The sequence below is a fragment of the Apium graveolens genome, chromosome 6 (genome assembly GCF_009905375.1).
Source record: "Apium graveolens cultivar Ventura chromosome 6, ASM990537v1, whole genome shotgun sequence".
Classification (NCBI taxonomy): domain Eukaryota; kingdom Viridiplantae; phylum Streptophyta; class Magnoliopsida; order Apiales; family Apiaceae; genus Apium; species Apium graveolens.
Window position 1 is genome coordinate 84690466 of NC_133652.1, and position 23693 is coordinate 84714158.

Below are 23693 nucleotides of genomic sequence, written 5' to 3' on the forward strand. Positions count from 1 at the left end.
AATTTAAGATCTTCCTTTTGAAGGGGACTTGAATACTCGTTCAAAAATCTAAAGGATCCGGCTCTGTGGTGTATTTTATATTCGCAACGAGGTTGCTATTTTGATAAATGAATTGATTACTTACCCAACGTTCGGGAAGTAAGTCCATCTATTTGAGTCGGCATAAGCAACATGGGCTTAGTGGGCGTCCATGAAAGTGTAAGTGGCTCAGTGGGAGTCCATCAAATGCGTAAGTGGCTGAGTGGCAGTCCAGCATAAGGTCCTATTACGGCCAGGGTGATGACCAGTGGGGAATTCGTCCATCTACTAGTAGAAAATGTTACTTATTGGTATCTTTGCCTAATCAGCAAGATATCAGGTTTATGCCAAGGTTTTCTCCTTTCCAAATTCATTGGATATTGCAACTCTGTTTATAATTTTCATAACAGAGGTTTTCAAGGAGTGTATGAAATGTATATATATATATATAAGTGTATATATATATCGGGACTTAATGAAGTACCTCGTAACTTCATTATTTATAATGATATTCAAAGATTGAATCCATTCAAATCTTGTCTTGTAGTCTCATCAGTGTGATGAACTTTTGAGACTGATTATAACTTGAACGGTGGTAGTTCAAGTAGTATTCGGATATAAGTATATTGGAGTATCTTGTAACTTCATCTTTTAAACTTATATCTGGTTAATGATTATCTTATGCATGACAAAGATTTTCACAAAAATGTTGAGACAAGGTTAGATATATGAGATCACCTTGCAACGATATTTTTATACAGTTATAAACTGGAACTCTGTGTATATTAGGCATGGAAGAGGACTTCCCAGATTTTGAAAAGTATATAAGTATATATACTGAATATTTTGCGACTTCGTCGCATTAAGATATCAAACTTGGTTCATTTCTTCTTGACCAAGACTTTCATGAGTACTATGAGAATGCTCATATATTGTTAATTATTATACATATTATTTCGGTGGGCTTGTTGCTCACCCTTTCTTTCTTCTTCATCACACAACAACAGATAGAAAAGATGAACAGGACCAAGCTCCCGATTCGCAAGCGGTTAGGAAACGTTCCGTAGTTTCCTGTAGGCGTTGATGCTGTTATAGCCGAGGTAGGATCTACCAATAGGCTAGGCTTTCAACTTTTGATGTACCAGACTTATGTATATTTATGAATTGTAATAATGGCAAGGAAATGTAACTTTATTCAGAAATCCTTTTAAGGTGTAATGGCATATAATTGTGGAATAAAGTGACTTGTATTATTTATTTTTTTGGTATTCATCTCTGAGACTATAACTTGCGATGTGTGTGTATATTTTGGGGTCACAGTATGTAGTAGTTGGTTGTTTATTAAGATTAAGTGTTATTAAGGGAAATAGAACTCGTGACAACCCGGATCCCCGACCCTGGATTTGGGGGTGTTACAAACTCTAGTGGATTCGCCGCCTGAAAATTCTTAAAGGTTACTTGCGGGTTGGTTTGCCTCTACTGTTTTTGAGTCAGGTGAACTGTTTGTTGGGCCAAGATCTGAAGAATCTGGGCTACAGTTAGGTCTATGGGACCTGGATTGGCATTCTGGTTATTACTGTCTTGGGTATTGTTATTGTTGTTGGTTTCTTCATTCATGTTGGTAGAACGGGTATTCTTCTTGGAGGCATTTTTTATAAAGAATCAAACAACTTATTTAGCCTTTAAATCAAATCCTTTTTATGAAAATATTTTGTAAAACAAAAATATCCCTTTTTGGAAAACATTTTCAATCGTCAAACTAAGTAAATTACATGCTTCCTTACAGAATGTAAATAGTTAAGGGAAATATGGTACATGTTATCACAAAAGTTTTATAACTTGTGCGGTAAGATAAAATAAGTATGGTAAAGTAAATGACAATGCTAGAAAGGAAAGGTACTGATATATATACCAAAGTTTTTGTGGTACAAACGTGAAATGTTTTATTAAAGAAAAAAGGTACAACAGGCCTATCCATTATTCAGCAAGTCTAGTTTATTTATATACCCACCAAAAGTCTGATAATACATACTACACATTAATATACATAATAATACTATCACAACAACTCTAGCTCAGCATCTCTGTTTCCAGCTCATGGCAAATCTGGACCTCCAATCTCCTCAAGCTCCTCTAAAACCCACTTATCCCACTTCAAAAGAAAGTCATGGATAATTTCCTCATGAGTAGCTCTAGCTATCCTCACAGCATCTGCTCTCCGAAACACCTGGATCCTCTCTCTAAGCTGGCTCTCACCACTCCTGATATCTCTGTTACGCATGATATGTAGTAACTCCTGGATCTATCCTCGTAAATGCTGCTTCTCTATAAGGCAGGCCTCAAACTGATGGTATGAAACATGGTGTGGAGAAAACCTAAGAGATGCACCCACCACCGAATGTCCGATAGAGTCAGAATCAGCAGGTGGGGGTCCTCGAATAGGTGGTCTCATGCCAGGAAGTGGAATAGCTTGCAATGGTGCAACCGTCACAATTGGTACTAGAGCTATCACTGGTGGAAAAGCAGGGCGTAGATCAGATGATGGTCCTACGACTGAAGGCTCCGAGTGATCAGATGATACTGGAATAAAGGAATCTGCCATCGCCGCTATCTGGAAATTACGCTGCTAGATAAAAATCTCAAATCTCCTCACGAATCATATGAAGACCTACCATTTAATCACACTCAACCTCTCGACGTTATATTTTTCTATTTCTTAATTATAATCTTAACCCTCTACCCATTCCCGATAATTTAGGCTTGTGGAAGTGACTTTTAAACTGTAGCCCTGATACTAAACCTGTAATGTCCTCCAAACCCAGGTCAGAAGTTTGGGGTCCACAACACACACACACACACACACACCATATATAAACCTTTTTATATAATAATAATAATAATATATACAATGACCCTACTTACCATAATCCACGGATCGTAATATTTCAAAGTATGTCCACAAGCCAAAACCTTATTATTACAAACGTACCAAATCCCAAATTTATTTATCTTACAACTAAAGTAAAACTTTATTACAAACTATCAACACAAACTAAGCCAAACATCATCTTCCAGCTTATCCATTTCAACCTGGAAACCTAGCTCGCGCACTTGTCTGGGGATCCTCTCTAATTCTAGTTTCCTTTTTAACTGGAAAAGAACATAAACAGATTTGCAAGAGTGAGCTAACTAGCTCAGAAAGTCATAATGACAGTCACTGAGATTAATAATGATCAATTGAAATGATATAAGGAATCAAGTTTCCCAATAAGCAATGATTAGAATTGGATATTCACTTTCATTTTTAAAAACCAAGGTTAGGATGCTGATCAGTCACGCACTAACCCCGAGCAAGGCTCCCAACTTTGCTCTATATACTGGATCTAAGGCACACATTGGCCTATTATGACCACGAATCTGGTCTGACCACGAATCTGGTCCATATTTAAAAACAATCCAATTCCATAATATCAACATGATAAACAATGTAAATCGATAAACTGAATCATAAACAACATTTATCTTGAAGCATAGGGTGATTCACAATACCCTGAAGGTATAGCCAGGTAAACAGGAAGATTGACTTTCAATCCAGGGAAAGAATTAGAATGTAGAAGACCGGGGTTCAATGGTTACAAGGATTGGTCTTCTGTTATACAAGGCATAAGGGTTCGTATGTTTGTTAGGGCTACAACACGCGCTAATATTCACGCAAATATACGTGATCGTAAATAATATAGAATTAATTTTAGTTCATTCCCACAGGGACTGGTTTAGGTTAATTTTAATCAATGTATTTATGCAACAATGGTATGGTTATTATCCAATGCTAAGACGAATAACAAATTAAGGTTGTTTTAACTACGCTTAACTAAGAGATTATACTAAAGAACATAAACTAAGAGAACAAAGAGAGTTGAATACTATATGACATAACATGGGATTCTAACCCCTATGAACTTAATAACTCGAGTATTAAAGAGCTCACTCGTGATCAATTATGCATAAACACACACACACACACATATATATATATATATATTCCTTTTTTTTCTTGTCTCTTTTTTTTCTTTTCACAAATTTCTGAACGAGTTTGTTTCGCTCCATCTCGTTCAACCCTAGACTACTCATATAAAATGGGACGACTACTAGCCATTTGACACCTAGCCACAACAACCAGCAATGAAATCTAAATTTCTCTAATTTTTGAATTTTGTATGTTATTTTATTATTAAGAGAATGTCCTAAATTCTAAATATAAACAAGTGATTAAACCTCGACAAACAGATAAACCATGACCATGATCTAGCCCTCAAGCAACCTATAAGACTTAGTGAAATACAATTGTCTCTAGCATGCAAATCAACTCGATAAGACTTAACATCACTAAGCACGACATCACTATACTAGCATCAATATCACAAATCAATCGGAAAAATCATCGAAGGGATCATGTTATAATGCACATGCATGAAACTATATGAACAAACTATCATACAAAAATAAAAAACTACAAAAATAATAAAATAAATTACCACATAGAAAATATACAACTATATGAACTAAACTAGCATGAATATGCAACTATATGCGACTCACACAAAATACATAATCCTTAACTACTACCCCCAAACTTAAAATATTCACTTTCCTTACTGAAGGTAATAACAAGGATTTAGGCATACCTACTCAGAATCAGAGTCATCACCCTCAAGGGGTGAAGTGTCAGGAGTGTCTAGAGGCGGATATACAGAATTCTCACCGAATACTGGCCACTGGATGTCAACTCCTATGGCTCTGAATGTAGTCCCCAATGTCTGGGTAAGGTCCTGTGCAAAGCGACTATGGATGTCATGCATCGCATCCATCATCCTCAATAAGTGCCTATATTGCGTTGAACTCATCCCAGCACTGCCCTGTGCTTCCTCATTCTGCTGCTATCCCGAAGGACCGGTATCTTCCAACTCAGCTCTCCAAGATGCCTTGCTCACCTGCACCATGCCACCAGTATATGCCTGAGAAACTGGCCTTCCACCTGGCAGATGGTCATAAGAATATCCAAGCCCCTTAGGATCGGGCTTGCCACCTTACCACTCTGTCATATTCAACATCGTCGAACTATCAATCGGGGCACTCGGGAGCTGCAACTGCTCATACGCGGGCCAATGAACTCCAACCGCCACACACAGCTTCGTCATAATGGACGGATAGGGTATAGAATCCATAGTACTCCCTCGTAGAAACCTCAAAATACCCTGATGGATAACCATCCCAAGATCCACATAGTCTCCCTACAGAAGCCCCCACAACAGGCGTGCACGCTCCACAGTAACATCATGTATGTGAGAAGATGGCATGATGTTAGCACAAATTAAAGAAATACATGCACGTGCAAACCTGTTCATGTATGATGCAGGGAAAGTGGCATACTCGTTCGTGCCCTTCTTGAACTTCCAATGAGTCTCAGGCACACACAGGGTAGCAACAATCAAATCCAAGTTAAACTCCTTTGGTGTCTTCTCATTCCAATTCTCCTGTACTAGCCTCCTCTTGGGTTGTTCAATCACCCTACAAATAGCCTCAACTCTGTAATCCACCGTCCTAACCACCATAAAACCGTACTTCTCCGCCTTAACATTCGCGTAGAACTCATGCACCACACTCATTGGCACAGCAGCGGGTATCTCCCAAAAAGCAACCCATCCAATCTTCAATATCATCTCAAACAACTTACCATCTTTTCCCGATGGGAGAAAACCACACTTCTTGGCAATAAGCTTCAAAAGCAGCCTCACATACTCCGCCTCAGCCTCGGGAGTTGAAAGCCTAGGCCTCACACCACCCGCACTCGAAGAATCAGTGGTGCTGCTGCTAACTTGGGTTCGTTGTCTTTTTGGTACCATTGTGATTGAATAAGCTTGAGAGAATAGAAGTTTGTAAGAGAGATTTGTGTGTTTGAGAGTTTGAGAAGTGATAGAGAATTTTGTGTATAAGTGTATGTATATATAGGAGATTGGGAGAGAATTAGTTATGGAAAAGGAGTGGGAATTGATTATGGGAATTATGGGAATATGTTAGGGCGAAAACACGCGCTAATATTCACGCAAGTATACGCGTTCGCAAGTAATATAGAATACTTTCTAGTTCGTTCCCTCAGAGACTCAGACTAAGTTATTGTCTAATTAAACTCACTCACCAATGTATGATTACTTCTCAATGTTAAGATAACACTTAAAATTGTTGATTAAATATTAACTATAATTAACTACTTAATTAACCACTTAACTAACACTTCAATTTATCAATAATAAAACACTCATGAGATCACAACTTCATTATTACTTCCTTCTATAGCCATTGTTATTACCTTTAGCATGTGACAGTGATGATATTAATCGAATAACACGGAACTGATAAAAGCCAACTTTCATTGTACTAATACCATTCTACCAAACATCCACAATTAAGATAGAAGTTGAATAGTCATCAAATATGTTGAGTTCCTATATGTCTACAGAAATTGACAACACAACGATTTAAGCACAAGTTATTCCTTTTGATTACATAGGGCAAATAAAACTGTTAGAGTTACCCACTAATCATGCACAACGTACATGAACCTATGCTAGCATGGCAAGTTCTAAATCTCAAGATCCACCGTCGCTTCACAAGAGATTAACACCCTATCTTATATGTTCGCGACGCACATAAGACGAATTCGCACAACCAATACTAGATATCATGCAATCATCACACACTAAAGTATTAGACAATTAACTAAAGAATTCCATAATAAATCCGTTGCAACCCCATGATCACGATTAGCCCATAATAGAACTTATCGCCATCATGGGTTCATATGAAATCATGATAAACAAACACAAGAAAATAATAACTAAACTAATTATATTAAAACAGAGTACGTCACAAGAGTAAATAAGTAAAAGCAAGAAAACTAGCATCCAACGTTACAACGAAACAAGAATCACAAGAATATATGCTTCTTCTTCGTTGCAGTGTGCTAAATCGGTCTTCTTCCTTATTTCCTTCGCTTCTTGCGCAAAACACAATCTAAAACATAATCTCCTTCCTTATCTCCTTCGCTTCTCTCTGTGAAAACGTCTCAAATCTACTTATATAATAGTCCCATAAAACTCAGATTACATAGAAGTTGGAAGCCAAACAGAAGTAGAAGTCTAAAATAATTTATCCTTTTCCCCGACCCTGCGCGGCCGCTCAGCATTTCTACGCGGGCGCGCAAGGTTGCTGCGCGGCCGCTCAGCATTGCTGCGCGGGCGCGCAGGACCCTACTGGAAAAAATCCAGGTTTGCTCCGTTTCTTCGCCGTAATCTGCCCGTTATTTTCCTCTCGCAATGGTGAAGACATGCCAAGGTTTATTCTTGATGATTCCTCCTCCGAAATGCAACTAATACCCTGAAATGCATAAACACTAGAAAAACGCATCAAATACACAAAATACTTGATTTCAAGACACCAATTTAAGCCATTTTAAGACGTTCTAAGTGGTATAAAATGCCACTTATCACACCCCCAAACTTAAATCGATGCTTGTCCTCAAGCGTCACAGACTCAAAACAAATAAAAATATGCATGAATGCAATCTATATGAAAATACAACGATCCCCCTTACTACAATTAACCAACCAAATTGTCACGTCTCAACGAATGCAGTTAGACAACTAAAGATCAATAAACTCATGCAAATGGACATACAGTCAGAAACGTGGTGTGTGCAAATGCTTAACAGATATGCTTCGGAACTAGACCAATTACTATGACTAGACTATCTTCAAGGCAATCCTACGATTATACAAAGAATAAAAATTCTAGGCACAAAGTGATATACAACACTACAAGAACTCTGGAGCTTACTACGGAATTGTGCTTTTTATTTACAACTCAAATGCTTATTTGACCGTGCAATGAGTGAGGTCCACAAAAGACTTATACAATGGTATCCATGTAACGAGCGTTAGGTTAGCGGATCCCAGACTCTAAAAGCCTTAGGTCACTAGGCACAAAGTCCCCTAAAAACTTAATAACTCGAATACCAAAGAGCCCACTCTTGATCAATTATGTAAAAAAAAAAATTTTTCTTTTCTGAGCAAGTGCGTTTCGCTCCATCTTGCTCAACCCTAGACTACTCGCATAACATGCGAGCCGGCTACTAGCCATTTGACGCCTAGCCACAACTAGCAACAAATTCCATTTTTACTCCATTTTTTTTCTTTTTCATGCCTTTACCACTAAGAACCTATTATCAAATTCTAAGCATAATAAATAGATTATCCTCGAAAATAATCAGATCATAACAACAATCTAGCCCTTAAGCATTCTCTAAGACTTAGTGAAAATACAAGTGCTTCTAGCATGCATGTCAACCTACACAACTTAATATCACTTTAATGCTATCACTACACTCGCATCAATATCACAATTCAGTCGATAAATCATTGCAAAAGGGATCATGGTATATGCATGAGCTATATGATATGACAAACAAATAAAGCTATATAAAAAAAACTATATGGCAAAAATTATGCAACTATATGAACTAACTATCATGAATATGCAGCTATATGACACACACAAAATATTCCTTAACTACCACCCCAAACTTAAAATCTTCACTGTCCCCAGTGAAGGTAGTAGAAAGGAACACAGGGTATACCTACTCGGAGTCATCATCATCATCACCCTCAGTGGGTAGAGTATCAGGCGGCGGGTATGCAGAGTCCTCACCAAAAACTGGCCACTGGATATCAGCTCCAAGGCCTCGAAAAGCAGTTCCTAACGCAAGAGTGAGCTCCTGAGCAAACCTGCTCTGCGTCTCATACATGGCATCCATCCGCCGTGAAAGCCTCCTATACTGGGCATCACCCCTCCCAGCACCCTCCTGAGCTCTCGAAGAACCAGCCTCACCACGCCCTGGCCTAGCCATAGTAGCACCTCGTGCTGGATGTCCTCCTGGAAGACGATAACCCAACCCATGCTCCTCAGGCTCACCACCGGTCCACTCCTGTATCCCATTCAGAGTGCCAGAATCTATCGGAGCTGCTGGCAACTGCAACTGCTCATGAGCCGGCCAGTTCACTCCTACTGCTTGGCATAGCTTCGTAACCGTGGATGCATAAGGGATGTTCATATGCTTTGCTCCCCTCAAAAACTTCAGAATTCCTTGGTAGATAAACTCACCAAGGTCCACATAGTATTCCTCATTCAGAATTCCCCACAACAACTGTGCTCTCTCAACTGTGACCTCGTGTGCATGTGAAGAAGGCAAAATATTAGCACATATAAATGCATTCCATGCACGGGCATACCTGTTCATGGCGATCGCCGGAAAGTGACGATACTCATTATTGGCTGGACTGCGGTTCCAAACTGTGCCCGGTCGACAGAGAGTCGCACAAATCAAATCCAAGTCAAAATCCTCAGCAGTCTTTTCATTCCAGTTCTCCTCCTCGGGCTTCCTCTCTCGCTGTCCAATCATACGGCGAATCGCCGCAGGATGATAATCAACCGTCAGCCCACGAACTACAGAAAACCCATTCTTTTCAGCCTTCGCGTTTGCGTAGAACTCGCGAACAACACTCATCGGTACTGCTTCGGGTGACTCACAAAAAGCTATCCACCCCTTCTCTGCAATTATGGGCAACAACTCACCATCCCTCCCTGATGGTAAAAACCCCCTCTCCTTCAGAATCGGCTTCCCCAACAGCCTAGTGTACTCCTCCTCCGCAGCTCTGTCAGTTAACCGAGGCCTTGCAGCAGTACCCCTTGATGAATCAGCAGTAGGAACTGTGCTGCTGCTGTCAATAGTGCGTGCTCTCTTGGGTGCCATTGATTTGTGAATAAAAGTGTGTAAGAACTGATTTTTACGATTTATGAGAGGGTTTAAGTGTAGGAAGTTTGTGGGAGATATGTAGGATAGGTGTATGTATATATAGGGTGTGGAGTAGGTTAAATTAGATTAGGAGTGGGGTTGAGGGATAAAATCATGGGGTAATGGGAAAAGAATTCGTGGGTTTATGTTCTGTGATGGGTTTTTTTTTTGTGTTTTTGTTTTTTTTTTTTCTGAACTGCAAAAAATTTTCTGGAACTCGACCCTCTGCGCGGGCGCGCAGCAAGCTGCGCGGCCGCTCAGCATAGCTGCGCGGGCGCGCAGAGGGTCTCTGGAAATTTTTTTTTTCAGCCCCTGTTTTCTGATTTTTTTTGTGTTTTTGGATAGGTTATTAACTTCTAAGGGTTCCTGTAACAACAATTCATGGGTTGCCTCCCACGCAGCGCTTCTTTTTCGTCATTAGCTTGACATTCCGTACCTTTCTCAAGTAGTCAACAAAATGGCACTAACCACCTCTCGGTTTACCATGTCCCCATAGTAGTGCTTCAACCGCTGACCGTTAACCTTGAATGCTTGGTCCGAATCATTCTCAAAAATTTCCACCGCTCCATGTGGAAACACAGTTTTGACAATAAAAGGTCCAGACCACCTTGATTTCAACTTCCCAGGAAAAAGTCGGAGCCGAGAGTTGAATAAAAGAACTTGTTGCCCTGGCACAAATAACTTAGGATGTAGCTTCCTATCGTGCCACCTCTTCACCTTTTCCTTATACATTTTGTTATTCTCGTACGCTTGCAGTCGAAATTCATCAAGTTCATTAAGCTGAAGCATTCTTTTCTTACCAGCTGCATCTAAATCCAGGTTCAATTTTTTCAATGCCCAGAAGGCCTTATGCTCAACCTCCGCCGGTAGATGACATCCCTTACCGTACACCAACTGAAACGGTGACATCCCAAGTGGAGTTTTGTATGCTGTTCTGTAAGCCCAAACAGCTTCATCGAGCTTTAAAGACCAATCCTTCCTTGACGGACAAACAACCTTCTCTAGAATGCGCTTTATCTCTCTGTTAGACACTTCCGCTTGACCATTTGTTTGCGGATGATAGGCAGTAGCTACTCGATGATTCACATTATAACGCTGCATCATAAAAGTGAACTTACGGTTGCAAAAATGCGATCCTTCATCACTTATGATTACCCGAGGCGTTCCAAACCTTGTGAAAATTTGCTTATGAAGAAAATTTAGCACTGCCTTTGCATTATTTGTCGGTAAAGCTTTAACTTAGACCCATTTTGAGACATAATCGACTGCCAGCAAGATGTACTGATTATTGCAAGACGAGATAAAAGGCCCCATGAAATCGATTCCCCATACATCAAAGACCTCGACTTCAAGCATCACATTTAATGGCATCTCATCCTTCCTTGACAAATTTCCCACTCTTTGGCAACGATCAACCCTTAAAACAAACTGATGAGCATCCTTGAACAAAGTAGGCCAGAAAAAACCTGCTTGCAGAATACGAGCTGCCGTCTTCTCACCTCCATAGTGTCCACCATAAACCGTGGAATGGCAGTCTCGTAATATCCCCTCCGTCTCACAGAACGGGATACATCTCCTGATGATCTGATCAGCTCCCTGTCTAAACAAATATGGTTCATCCCACATATACCACTTCACCTCATGCAGAAACTTCTTCTTTTGAGCGGATGTCAAATTAAGCGGCATTATATTGCTGACAAGATAGTTTACAATATCTGCAAACCATGGTTCTTCCTCCTGAATTACAAACAACTGCTCATCCGGAAAAGATTCATTGATTAACGTCCTATCTTGTGAAGTAGAATCGGGATTCTCCAACCTAGAGAGATGGTCAGCTACTTGATTCTCGGTACCTTTTCTATCTTTGATCTCTAACTCAAATTCCTGAAGTAAAAGCACCCAACGAATGAGTCTCGGCTTCGAATCATTCTTAGAAACCAGATAGCGAATAGCTGCATGATCAGTGAATACTGTTACTTTCGTACCAAGCAGATAAGATCGAAATTTCTCAAAGCCAAAGACTATAGCCAAAAGCTCCTTCTCAGTAGTGGTGTAGTTCAATTGGGCCCCATTTAAAGTCTTACTCGCATAGTAGACCACATGGAAGAGATTTTTCTTGCGCTGTCCCAGAACTGCACCTACCCCATAGTCACTCGCATCACACATCATCTCAAACGGTTCTGTCCAATCTGGTGCGGTAATAACTGCTGCCGTGATCAAACTCTCCTTGAGAGTCTCGAATGCTGCCAAACATTCATCATCAAATTTGAAAGGCACATCTTTCTCAAGTAAATTGCACAACGGCTTAGATATCTTTGAAAAGTCCTTGATGAATCGCAGATAAAAACCCGCATGACCGAGAAAACTACGGATTCCTTTCACCGAATTAGGTGGGGGAAGATTTTCAATGACTCCCACCTTGGCCTTGTCCACCTCCAGACCTTTTCTAGAGACCTTATGCCCAAGGATAATGCCTTCACGCACCATAAAATGACATTTCTCCCAATTAAGCACCAAATTAGTTTCCACGCATCTTTTGAGTACGGCGCGCAGATTATTCAAACATTCATCATATGAGTGTCCAAAGACGGAAAAGTCATCCATGAACACTTCGACGTTATTTCCAATCATGTCAGAGAATATAGCCATCATACATCTCTGAAAGGTGGCCGGGGCGCCACATAACCCAAATGAAACTCTACGAAAAGCAAATGTGCCAAATGGACAAGTGAAGGTAGTCTTTTCCTGATCCTCTGGTGCAATACAAATCTAATTATACCCGGAATAACCATCCAGAAGACAAAAATACTCATGTCCCGCCAATCTGTCAAGCATTTGATCAATGAATGGGAGAGGGAAGTGATCTTTCCTTGTGGCTTTGTTCAATTTTCTATAATCCATGCATACTCTCCATCCTGTAACTGTTCGAGTAGGGATGAGCTCATTCTTTTCATTTGCGACCACAGTGATACCTCCTTTCTTAGGTACACATTGCACAGGGCTCACCCACGAGCTGTCAGAAATAGGATAAATGATGCCTGTATCTAGCCATTTCAGAATTTCTTTCTTCACCACCTCCTTCATGATCGGGTTCAGTCTTCGCTGCTGTTCCACAGTCGGCTTACTACCTTCTTCTAACAGAATTTTATGCATACAATATGAAGGACTTATCCCCTTGATGTTTGCTATGGTCCATCCTATAGCCGATTTGAATTCTCTCAAAATCCTTAAGAGCTTGTCTTCCTCACTACCTGAAAGGTCAGCTGAAATAATAACAGGTAACGTAGATGAATCACCTAAAAAAGCATACCTCAAGTGTTCAGGTAATGGTTTGAGCTCCAAGGTAGGTGCTTCCTCTATTGATGGTTTGAGCTTCCCTTCAGCATTCTTAAGGTCAGAAGTACCAAGAGATTCAAATGGTATGTCGAGCTTTCGCTTCCATGGAGAAGCGTTCAGATATTGTAATTGCTCGTTGCTATCTTCATCATCGCTGTCAAAATCCCCCACTAAGGCCTTTTCTAATGCATCAGATATTAGCATGTGATCGAGTTCCGAAGTAACTGCGGAATCAATCACATCCACTTTTAAGCACTCCTCATCTTCTGTAGGGAATTTCATTGCCTTGAATACGTTGAAGGTCACATCCTGATCTTGGACCCGCATAGTGAGTTCCCCTTTTTGCACATCTATCAAGGTACGGCCAGTAGCCAAGAAAGGCCTCCCCAAGATTATGGGAATCTTCTTATCTTCCTCAAAATCCAGAATAACAAAATCTGCAGGAAAGAAGAGCTTATCCACCTTGACGAGCACATCCTCAACTATGCCCCTTGGGTAAGTAATGGAACGGTCCGCCAATTGTAGCGACATGTATGTGGGTTTTGGATCTGGCAGATCCAGCTTTTTAAAGATCGACAAGGGCATCAGATTAATGCTTGCTCCCAAATTACAAAGGCACTTGTCAAAAGTTAGATTGCCAATGGTACAAGGAATGTTGAAGCTTCCTGGATCTTTCAGTTTTGGTGGTAACTGTTGTTGCAGAACAGCGCTACATTCTTCCGTGAGAGCAACGGTTTCAAGGTCATCCAGTTTCACCTTCCTTGAAAGAATAGTCTTCATAAACTTCGCATAACTAGGCATTTGTTCCAGAGCCTCAGCGAAAGGTATATTGATGTGAAGTTTCTTGAACACCTCCAGAAACTTCCCGAACTGTCTATCCAGCTTTTGTTGCTGCAATCTCTTAGGAAAAGGTGGTGGAGGATAGAGCTGTTTCTCCCCTGTATTAGCCTCAGGCAGAGTGTGTTCAACAGTAGTCTTCCTTGGTTCCGCCACTTTCTCCTTTTGCTTAAATTCTTCATCTCTAACTTCAGCTTCGACTTCTTTTGCCTTTTCAGCATCAGCTACTTTTCCAGACCTTAAGGTAATTTCCTTGACTTGCTCTTTAGCTTCCTTCCTGCCTGGTACTTCCGTGTTACTGGGAAGAGTGCCAGGTTGATGATTGAGCACTGCATTGGCTAATTGACCGATTTGATTTTCCAAGGTCTTGATAGAAACCGCCTGACTCTTGCACAACAGCTTAAGTTCCTCAAAATCAGCACTAGTAGGTGCAGCTGTACTTCCCTGTTGAGGATATGATTGCCTTGTAGCATACTGCTGTGGTTGCTGGAATCCAGGTGGGTTAAACTGTTTACTCACTCCTTGCTGATATGGTGGCTGAATAGCATTCTGATTATTTCCCCAGCTGAAATTTGGATGATTTCTGTTGTTAGGATGATAGGTTGCTGGCACAGGCTGCTGTTGTCGCTGATAATTATTCACATACTGAACAGATTCGTTGACAAGAGAACACTGATCCGTAGCATGAGAACCTGCACAAAGCTCACAAACCATAGCTATTTGATTAACTCCATACGTAGCCAGAGAATCAACCTTCATTGATAGCGCTTGGAGCTGGGCTGCAATAGCGGTGGCTGCATCAACTTCCAGAATACTTGCGACCTTGCCTGACGTCATCCTCTGAGTTGGGTTTTGATGCTCGTTTGCAGCCATTGTCTCTATAAGATTATACGCCTTAGTATAGCTTTTAGCCCATAAGGCTCCTCCAGCTGCTGCATCGAGCATGGGCCGAGATTGGGCCCCCAAACCATTATAAAAACCAGTGATTACCATCCAATCCGGTATTCCATGATGTGGACATTTTCTCAACATTTCCTTGTAGTGTTCCCAAGCCTCGCACATAGATTCTGTAGGTTGCTGCGCAAACTGAGTAAGAGCACTCCTCATAGCAGCAGTCTTTGCCATTGGATAAAACTTCACCAGAAACTTTTGCGCAAGATCTTGCCATGTAGTGATGGACCCAGCTGGTTCAGAATGTAACCAGTCTTTAGCCTTATCCCTCAGTGAGAATGGGAAAAGCCTCAACTTGATAGCCTCATCAGTCACGCCATTATACTTAAAAGTGCTGCAGATCTCGACAAAATTCCTTATGTGCATGTTGGGGTCTTCAGTTGCCGCTCCTCCAAAAGAAACAGAATTCTGCACCATCTGAATAGTGCCCGGCTTGATTTCAAAGGTGTTAGCTTGAATAGCCGGATGAAGGATGCTTGACTGAATGTCATCAATTTTAGGCCGAGAAAAATCCATAAGAGCTGGATCAGCTTGAACAATACGATCTCCCATGTTTACTGGTTCTTTCTGCTCAGTTCCTGAATCCGAATCCTCAAAATCTAACTTCTCCGAAGTATCAAGAACTTCGTCTTTCTCCTCGCTGTATCTAAAGTCCTCTTGCGAGCACGAGAACGAGTTTGCATAAACGCTTGCTAAAGTACCTGAAACACGACCGAAAAGAGTAATTAACTACTACGTCCTAATCACTGAGTCCTAATTACCAATGATGGTAAGTACATAAACTAAACAAATACGCCGAGTCCCCGGCAGCGGCGCCAAAAACTTGTTAGGGCGAAAACACGCGCTAATATTCACGCAAGTATACGCGTTCGCAAGTAATATAGAATACTTTCTAGTTCGTTCCCTCAGAGACTCAGACTAAGTTATTGTCTAATTAAACTCACTCACCAATGTATGATTACTTCTCAATGTTAAGATAACACTTAAAATTGTTGATTAAATATTAACTATAATTAACTACTTAATTAACCACTTAACTAACACTTCAATTTATCAATAATAAAACACTCATGAGATCACAACTTCATTATTACTTCCTTCTATAGCCATTGTTATTACCTTTAGCATGTGACAGTGATGATATTAATCGAATAACACGGAACTGATAAAAGCCAACTTTCATTGTACTAATACCATTCTACCAAACATCCACAATTAAGATAGAAGTTGAATAGTCATCAATTATGTTGAGTTCCTATATGTCTACAGAAATTGACAACACAACGATTTAAGCACAAGTTATTCCTTTTGATTACATAGGGCAAATAAAACTGTTAGAGTTACCCACTAATCATGCACAACGTACATGAACCTATGCTAGCATGGCAAGTTCTAAATCTCAAGATCCACCGTCGCTTCACAAGAGATTAACACCCTATCTTATATGTTCGCGACGCACATAAGACGAATTCGCACAACCAATACTAGATATCATGCAATCATCACACACTAAAGTATTAGACAATTAACTAAAGAATTCCATAATAAATCCGTTGCAACCCCATGATCACGATTAGCCCATAATAGAACTTATCGCCATCATGGGTTCATATGAAATCATGATAAACAAACACAAGAAAATAATAACTAAACTAATTATATTAAAACAGAGTACGTCACAAGAGTAAATAAGTCAAAGCAAGAAAACTAGCATCCAACGTTACAACGAAACAAGAATCACAAGAATATATGCTTCTTCTTCGTTGCAGTGTGCTAAATCGGTCTTCTTCCTTATCTCCTTCGCTTCTTGCGCAAAACACAATCTAAAACATAATCTCCTTCCTTATCTCCTTCGCTTCTCTCTGTGAAAACGTCTCAAATCTACTTATATAATAGTCCCATAAAACTCAGATTACATAGAAGTTGGAAGCCAAACAGAAGTAGAAGTCTAAAATAATTTATCCTTTTCCCCGACCCTGCGCGGCCGCTCAGCATTTCTGCGCGGGCGCGCAAGGCTGCTGCGCGGCCGATCAGCATTGCTGCGCGGGCGCGCAGGACCCTACTGGAAAAAATCCAGGTTTGCTCCGTTTCTTCGCCGTAATCTGCCCGTTCTTTTCCTCTCGCAATGGTGAACACATGCCAAGGCTTATTCTTGATGATTCCTCCTCCGAAATGCAACTAATACCCTGAAATGCATAAACACTAGAAAAACGCATCAAATACACAAAATACTTGATTTCAAGACACCAATTTAAGCCATTTTAAGACGTTCTAAGTGGTATAAAATGCCACTTATCAGAATAATGGGTTTGATTTGGAGAGGGAAATATGGGATGTGGAGAAGGGAAATTCGGGTACAAATTGAATTTGTATTGAAGTCCCCGATTTTCTGCTATTTTCTGCCTTATATTTTTTTCGACTTCAGTGACCCTGCGAGGCCGCCCTACCTGGCAGCACGGGCATGTCGTGCTTCTGGAAAACCAACGTGGCCGCCCCGCTTCTCAACGCGGCGTACCGTGCTATTGACTTTTCAGCGCGGCCGCCCCGCTTCTCAGCGCGGGCGCGCCGTGCTACTGTAGTTGGCACTGAATTTTGCTATTTTCTGATTTTTTTGTGTTTTTCTCCTTTTTTTCCTTCTTCATCTATCTACTAAAGTACAACAAACTTGGGTTGCCTCCCAAGAAGTGTTTGGTTTACGTCGTTAGCTTGACGTAGAATCTCAAGATCAAGTAGACTATAGAACGGCACTAACCACCTCACAGTTTGCCATATCCCCATAGTAGTGCTTCAACCTCTGACCATTCACTTTGAAAGCTAGGCCTGGATCATTCTCAAAAATCTCCACAGCTCCATGCGGAAATACGATTTTGATTATGAAAGGTCCGGACCATCTCAACTTCAATTTTCCAGTAAAGAGACGGAGACGAGAGTTGAACAAAAGAACTTGCTGCCCTGGCACAAATGATTTAAGCACCAGACCCTATCGTGTTACCTCTTGACTTTATCCTTATACATTTTGTTGTTTTCATATCCTTGAAGCCGAAATTCGTCGAGTTCATTCAATTGAAGCATTCTTTTTTTACCAGCTGCATCCAAATCAAGGTTCAACTTCTTCAAAGCCCAATATGCTTTATGCTCGAGCTCTACAAGCAAATGACACCCCTTACCATAAACCAACTGAAATGGCGACATTCCTAATAGAGTCTTATATGCTGTTATATACGCCCAAACAACTTCGTCAAGCTTCAAAGACCAATCCTTCCTTGATGGACACACAACTTTCTCTAGAATATGCTTAATCTCTCTGTTAGACAACTCAGATTGACCATTAGTGTGAGGGTGGTAGGCTGTAGCAATGCGATAATTCATCTTATACCTTTGCATCATAGCAGTGAACTTGCGATTGCAAAAATGTGATCCCTCGTCACTGATTATGACTCTTGGAGTCCCAAATTGTGTGAATATATGCTTATGAAGAAAATTAAGCGCTACTTTCGCATCATTTGTCGGTAAAGCTTTAACTTCAACCCATTTCAACACATAATCGACTGCCAACAAGATATACTGATTATTGCAAGATGAGACAAATAGTCCCATGAAGTCGATTCCCCAAATATCAAAGACTTCAACCTTGAGAAGCACATTAAGAGGCATCTCATCCCTCTTGGACATATTACCCACACGCTGGCATCGATCACAATTCAAAATAAAGTGATACGCATCCTTAAACAATATAGGCCAAAAGAATTCCACTTAAAGGACACGGGTTGTTGTCTTCTCTCCACCATAGTGGCCTTTATAAACAGTCGAATAATAGTCTCACAAGATCCCCCCCTTGTTTCACAGTATGGAATACATCTCTTGATGATTTGGTCAGCTCCTTGCCTAAACAGATATGGTTCATCCCACATGTACCACTTCACCTCATGAAGAAACTTCTTCCTTTGAGCATAAGACAAGTCTGGAGGCATGATATTACTCACAAGGTAGTTCACAAAGTCTGTAAACCATGGTTCTTCTTCTTGTACCCCAAACAGCTGCTCATCGGGAAAAGACTTATTTATTACTTTCTTATCTTGTAAAGTTGCATTTGGGTCTTCCAAACGAGAGAGATTATCAGCGACTTGATTCTCAGTACCTTTGTTGTCCTTGATCTCTAATTCAAATTCCTGAAGCAAAAGAACCCATCTAATTAATCTAGGCTTCGAGTCCTTCTTCGAGACGAGATATCGAATCGCAACGTTGATAAGTGGAATTTTACACCACTCAGAACGTCTTAAAATGGCTTAAATTGGTGTCTTGAAATCAAGTATTTTGTGTATGTGATGCGTTTTTCTAGTGTTTATGCATTTCAGGGTAATAGTTGCATTTCGGGGGAGGAATCATCAAGAATAAGCCTTGGCATGTGTTCACCATTGCGAGAGGAAAGGAATGGGCAGATTACGGCGAAGAAACGGAGCAAGCTTGGAATTTTTCCACTAGGGTCCTGCGCGCCCGCGCAGCAATGCTGAGCGGCCGCGCAGCAGCCTGCGCGCCCGCGCAGATATGCTGAGCGGCCGCGCAAGGTCGGGGAATAAGCTGAATTATTTTAGACTTCTACTTCTGTGTGGCTTCCAACTTCTATGTAATCTGAGTTTTATGGGACTATTATATAGGTAGATTTGAGACGTTTTCATAGAGAGTATTAAGGAGATTATGATTTAGATTGTGTTTTACGCAAGAAGCAAATGAGATAAGGAAGAAGACCGATTTAGCACACCGCAACGAAGAGGAAGCATATATTCTTGTGATTCTTGTTTCGTTGTAACGTTGGATGCTAGTTTTCTTGCTTTGACTTATTTACTCTTGTGACGTACTCTGTTTTAATATAATTAGTGTAGTTATTATTTTCTTGTGTTGTTTGTCATGATTTCATATGAACCCATGATGGCGATAAGTTCTATTATGGGCTAATCGTGATCATGGGGTTACAACGGATTTATTATGGAATTCTTTAGTTAATTGTTTAATACTTTAGTGTGTGATGATTGCATGATATCTAGTATTGGTTGTGCGTATTCGTCTTATGTGCGTCGCGAACATATAAGATAGGGTGTTAGTCTCTTGTGAAGTGATGGTGGATCTTGAGATTTAGAACTTGCCATGCTAGCATAGGTTCATGTACGTTGTGCATGATTAGTGGGTAACTCTAACAGTTTTATTTGCCCTATGTAATCAAAAGAAATAACTCGTGCTTAAATCGTTGTATTGTCAATTTCTGTAGACATATAGGAACTCAACATAATTGATGACTATTCAACTTCTATCTTAATTGTGGATGTTTGGTAGAATGGTATTAGTACAATGAAAGTTGGCTTTTATCAGTTTTGTGTTATTCGATTAATATCATCACTGTCACATGCTAAAGGTAATAACAATGGCTATAGAAGGAAGTAATAATGAAGTTGTGATCTCATGAGTGTTTTATTATTGATAATTTGAAGTGTTAGTTAAGTGGTTAATTAAGTAGTTAATTATAGTTAATATTTAATCAACAAATTTAAGTGTTATTATCTTAACATTGAGAAGTAATCATACATTGGTGAGTGAGTTTAATTAGACAATAATTTAGTCTGAGTCTCTGAGGGAACGAACTAGAAAGTATTCTATATTACTTGCGAACGCGTATACTTGCGTGAATATTAGTGCGTGTTTTCGCCCTAACAAGTTTTTGGCGCCGCTGCCGGGGACTCGGCGTATTTGTTTATTTTATGTGCTTACCATCATTGGTCATTAGGACTCAGTGATTAGGACGTAATAGTTACTTACTCTTTTCGATTGTGTTTCAGGTACTTTAGCAAGCGTTTATGCAAACTCGTTCTCGTGCTCGCAAGAGGACTTTAGATACAGCTGAGGAGACAAACGAAGTTCTTGATATTCCGGAGAAGTTAGATTTTGAGGATTCGGATTCAGGAGCTGAGCAGAAAGAACCAGTAAACATGGGAGATCGTATTATTCAAGCTGATCCATCTCTTATGGATTTTTCTCGGCCTAAAATTGATGATATTCAGTCAAGCATCCTTCATCCGGCTATTCAAGCTAACACCTTTGAAATCAAGCCGGGCACTATTCAGATGGTGCAGAATTCTGTTTCTTTTGGAGGAGCGGCAACTGAAGACCCCAACATGCACATAAGAAATTTTGTCGAGATCTGCAGCACTTTTAGGTATAATGGCGTGACTGATGAGGCTATCAAGTTGAGGCTTTTCCCATTCTCACTGAGGGATAAGGCTAAAGACTGGTTACATTCTGAACCAGCTGGGTCCATCACTACGTGGCAAGATCTTGCGCAAAAGTTTCTGGTGAAGTTTTATCCAATGGCAAAGACTGCTGCTATGAGGAGTGCTCTTACTCAGTTTGCGCAGCAACCTACAGAATCTATGTGCGAGGCTTGGGAACGCTACAAGGAAATGTTGAGAAAATGTACACATCATGGAATGCCGGATTGGATGGTGATCACTGGTTTCTATAATGGTTTGGGGGCCCAATCTCGGCCCATGCTCGATGCAGCAGCTGGAGGAGCCTTATGGGCTAAAAGCTATACTGAGGCGTATAATCTTATAGAGACGATGGCTGCAAATGAGCATCAAAACCCAACTCAGAGGATGACGTCAGGCAAGGTAGCAGGTATTCTGGAAGTTGATGCAGCCACCGCAATTGTAGCCCAGCTCCAAGCGCTATCAATGAAGGTCGATTCTCTGGCTACGTATGGAGTTAATCAAATAGTTATGGTTTGTGAGCTTTGTGCAGGTTCTCATGCTACGGATCAGTGTTCTCTTGTCAACGAATCTGTTCAGTATGTGAATAATTATCAGCGACAACAGCAGCCTGTGCCAGTGACCTATCATCCTAATAACAGAAATCATCCAAATTTCAGCTGGGGGAATAATCAGAATGCGATTCAGCCAACATATCAGCAAGGAGTGAGTAAACAGTTTAACCCACCTGGATTCCAGCAACCACAGCAGTATGCTACAAGGCAATCATATCCTCAACAGGGAAGTGCAGCTGCACCCACTAGTGCTGATTTTGAGGAACTTAAGCTGTTGTGCAAGAGTCAGGCGGTTTCTATCAAGACCTTGGAAAATCAAATCGGTCAATTAGCCAATGCAGTGCTCAATCGTCAACCTGGCACTCTTCCCAGTGACACGGAAGTACCAGGCAGGAAGGAAGCTAAAGAGCAAGTCAAGGCTATTACCTTAAGGTCTGGAAAAGTAGCTGATGCTGAAAAGGCAAAAGAAGTCGAAGCTGAAGTTAGAGATGAAGAATCTAAGCAAAAGGAGAAAGCGGCGGAACCAAGGAAGACTACTGTTGAACACACTCTGCCTGAGGCTAATACAGGGGAGAAACAGCTCTATCCTCCACCACCTTTTCCTAAGAGATTGCAGCAACAAAAGCTGGATAGACAGTTCGGGAAGTTTCTGGAGGTGTTCAAGAAACTTCACATCAATATACCTTTCGCTGAGGCTCTGGAACAAATGCCTAGTTATGCGAAGTTCATGAAGACTATTCTTTCAAGGAAGGTGAAACTGGATGACCTTGAAACCGTTGCTCTCACGGAAGAATGCAGCGCTGTTCTGCAGCAAAAGTTCTCGCCAAAACTGAAAGATCCAGGAAGCTTCACCATTCCTTGCACCATTGGCAATCTAACTTTTGACAAGTGCCTTTGTGATTTGGGAGCAAGCATTAATCTAATGCCTTTGTCGATCTTTAAAAAGCTGGATCTGCCTGATCCAAAACCCACATACATGTCGCTACAATTGGCTGACCGTTCCATTACTTACCCAAGGGGCATAGTTGAGGATGTGCTCGTCAAGGTGGATAAGCTCTTCTTTCCTGCAGATTTCGTTATTCTGGATTTTGAGGAAGATAAGAAGATTCCCATAATCTTGGGGAGGCCTTTCTTGGCTACTGGCCGTACCTTGATAGATGTGCAAAAAGGGGAACTTACTATGCGGGTCCAAGATCAGGATGTGACCTTCAACGTATTCAAGGCAATGAAATTCCCTACAGAAGATGAGGAGTGCTTAAAAGTGGATGTGATTGATTCCGCGGTTACTTCGGAACTCAAGCACATGCTAATGTCTAATGCATTGGAAAAGGCCTTAGTGGGGGAATTTGACAGCGATGATGAAGATAGCAACGAGCAATTACAATATCTGAACGCTTCTCCCTGGAAGCGAAAGCTGGACATACCATTTGAATCTCTTGGTACTTCTGACCTCAAGAATGCTGAAGGGAAGCTCAAACCATCAATAAAGGAAGCACCTACCTTGGAGCTCAAACCATTACCTGAACACTTGAGGTATGCTTTTTTAGGTGATTCATCTACGTTACCTGTTATTATTTCAGCTGACCTTTCAAGTAGTGAGGAAGACAAGCTCTTAAGGATTTTGAGAGAATTCAAATCGGCTATAGGATGGACCATAGCAGACATCAAGGGGATAAGTCCTTCATATTGTATGCATAAAATTCTGTTAGAGGAAGGTAGTAAGCCAACTGTGGAACAGCAGCGAAGACTGAACCCGATCATGAAGGAGGTGGTAAAGAAAGAAATTCTGAAATGGCTAGATGCAGGCATCATTTATCCTATTTCTGATAGCTC

General features: G+C 40.8%; 2 non-coding genes across 2 annotated transcripts; one reads left to right on the forward strand and one right to left on the reverse strand.

Moving 5' to 3' along the window:
- Positions 1-15101: 15101 nt before the first annotated feature.
- On the forward strand, positions 15102-15208 carry LOC141669690 (small nucleolar RNA R71). Its single transcript, XR_012553958.1, has one exon. It is a non-coding gene; the product is annotated as a small nucleolar RNA R71 (small nucleolar RNA).
- Positions 15209-21420: 6212 nt separating this feature from the next.
- On the reverse strand, positions 21421-21527 carry LOC141669809 (small nucleolar RNA R71). Its single transcript, XR_012554067.1, has one exon. It is a non-coding gene; the product is annotated as a small nucleolar RNA R71 (small nucleolar RNA).
- Positions 21528-23693: the final 2166 nt, after the last annotated feature.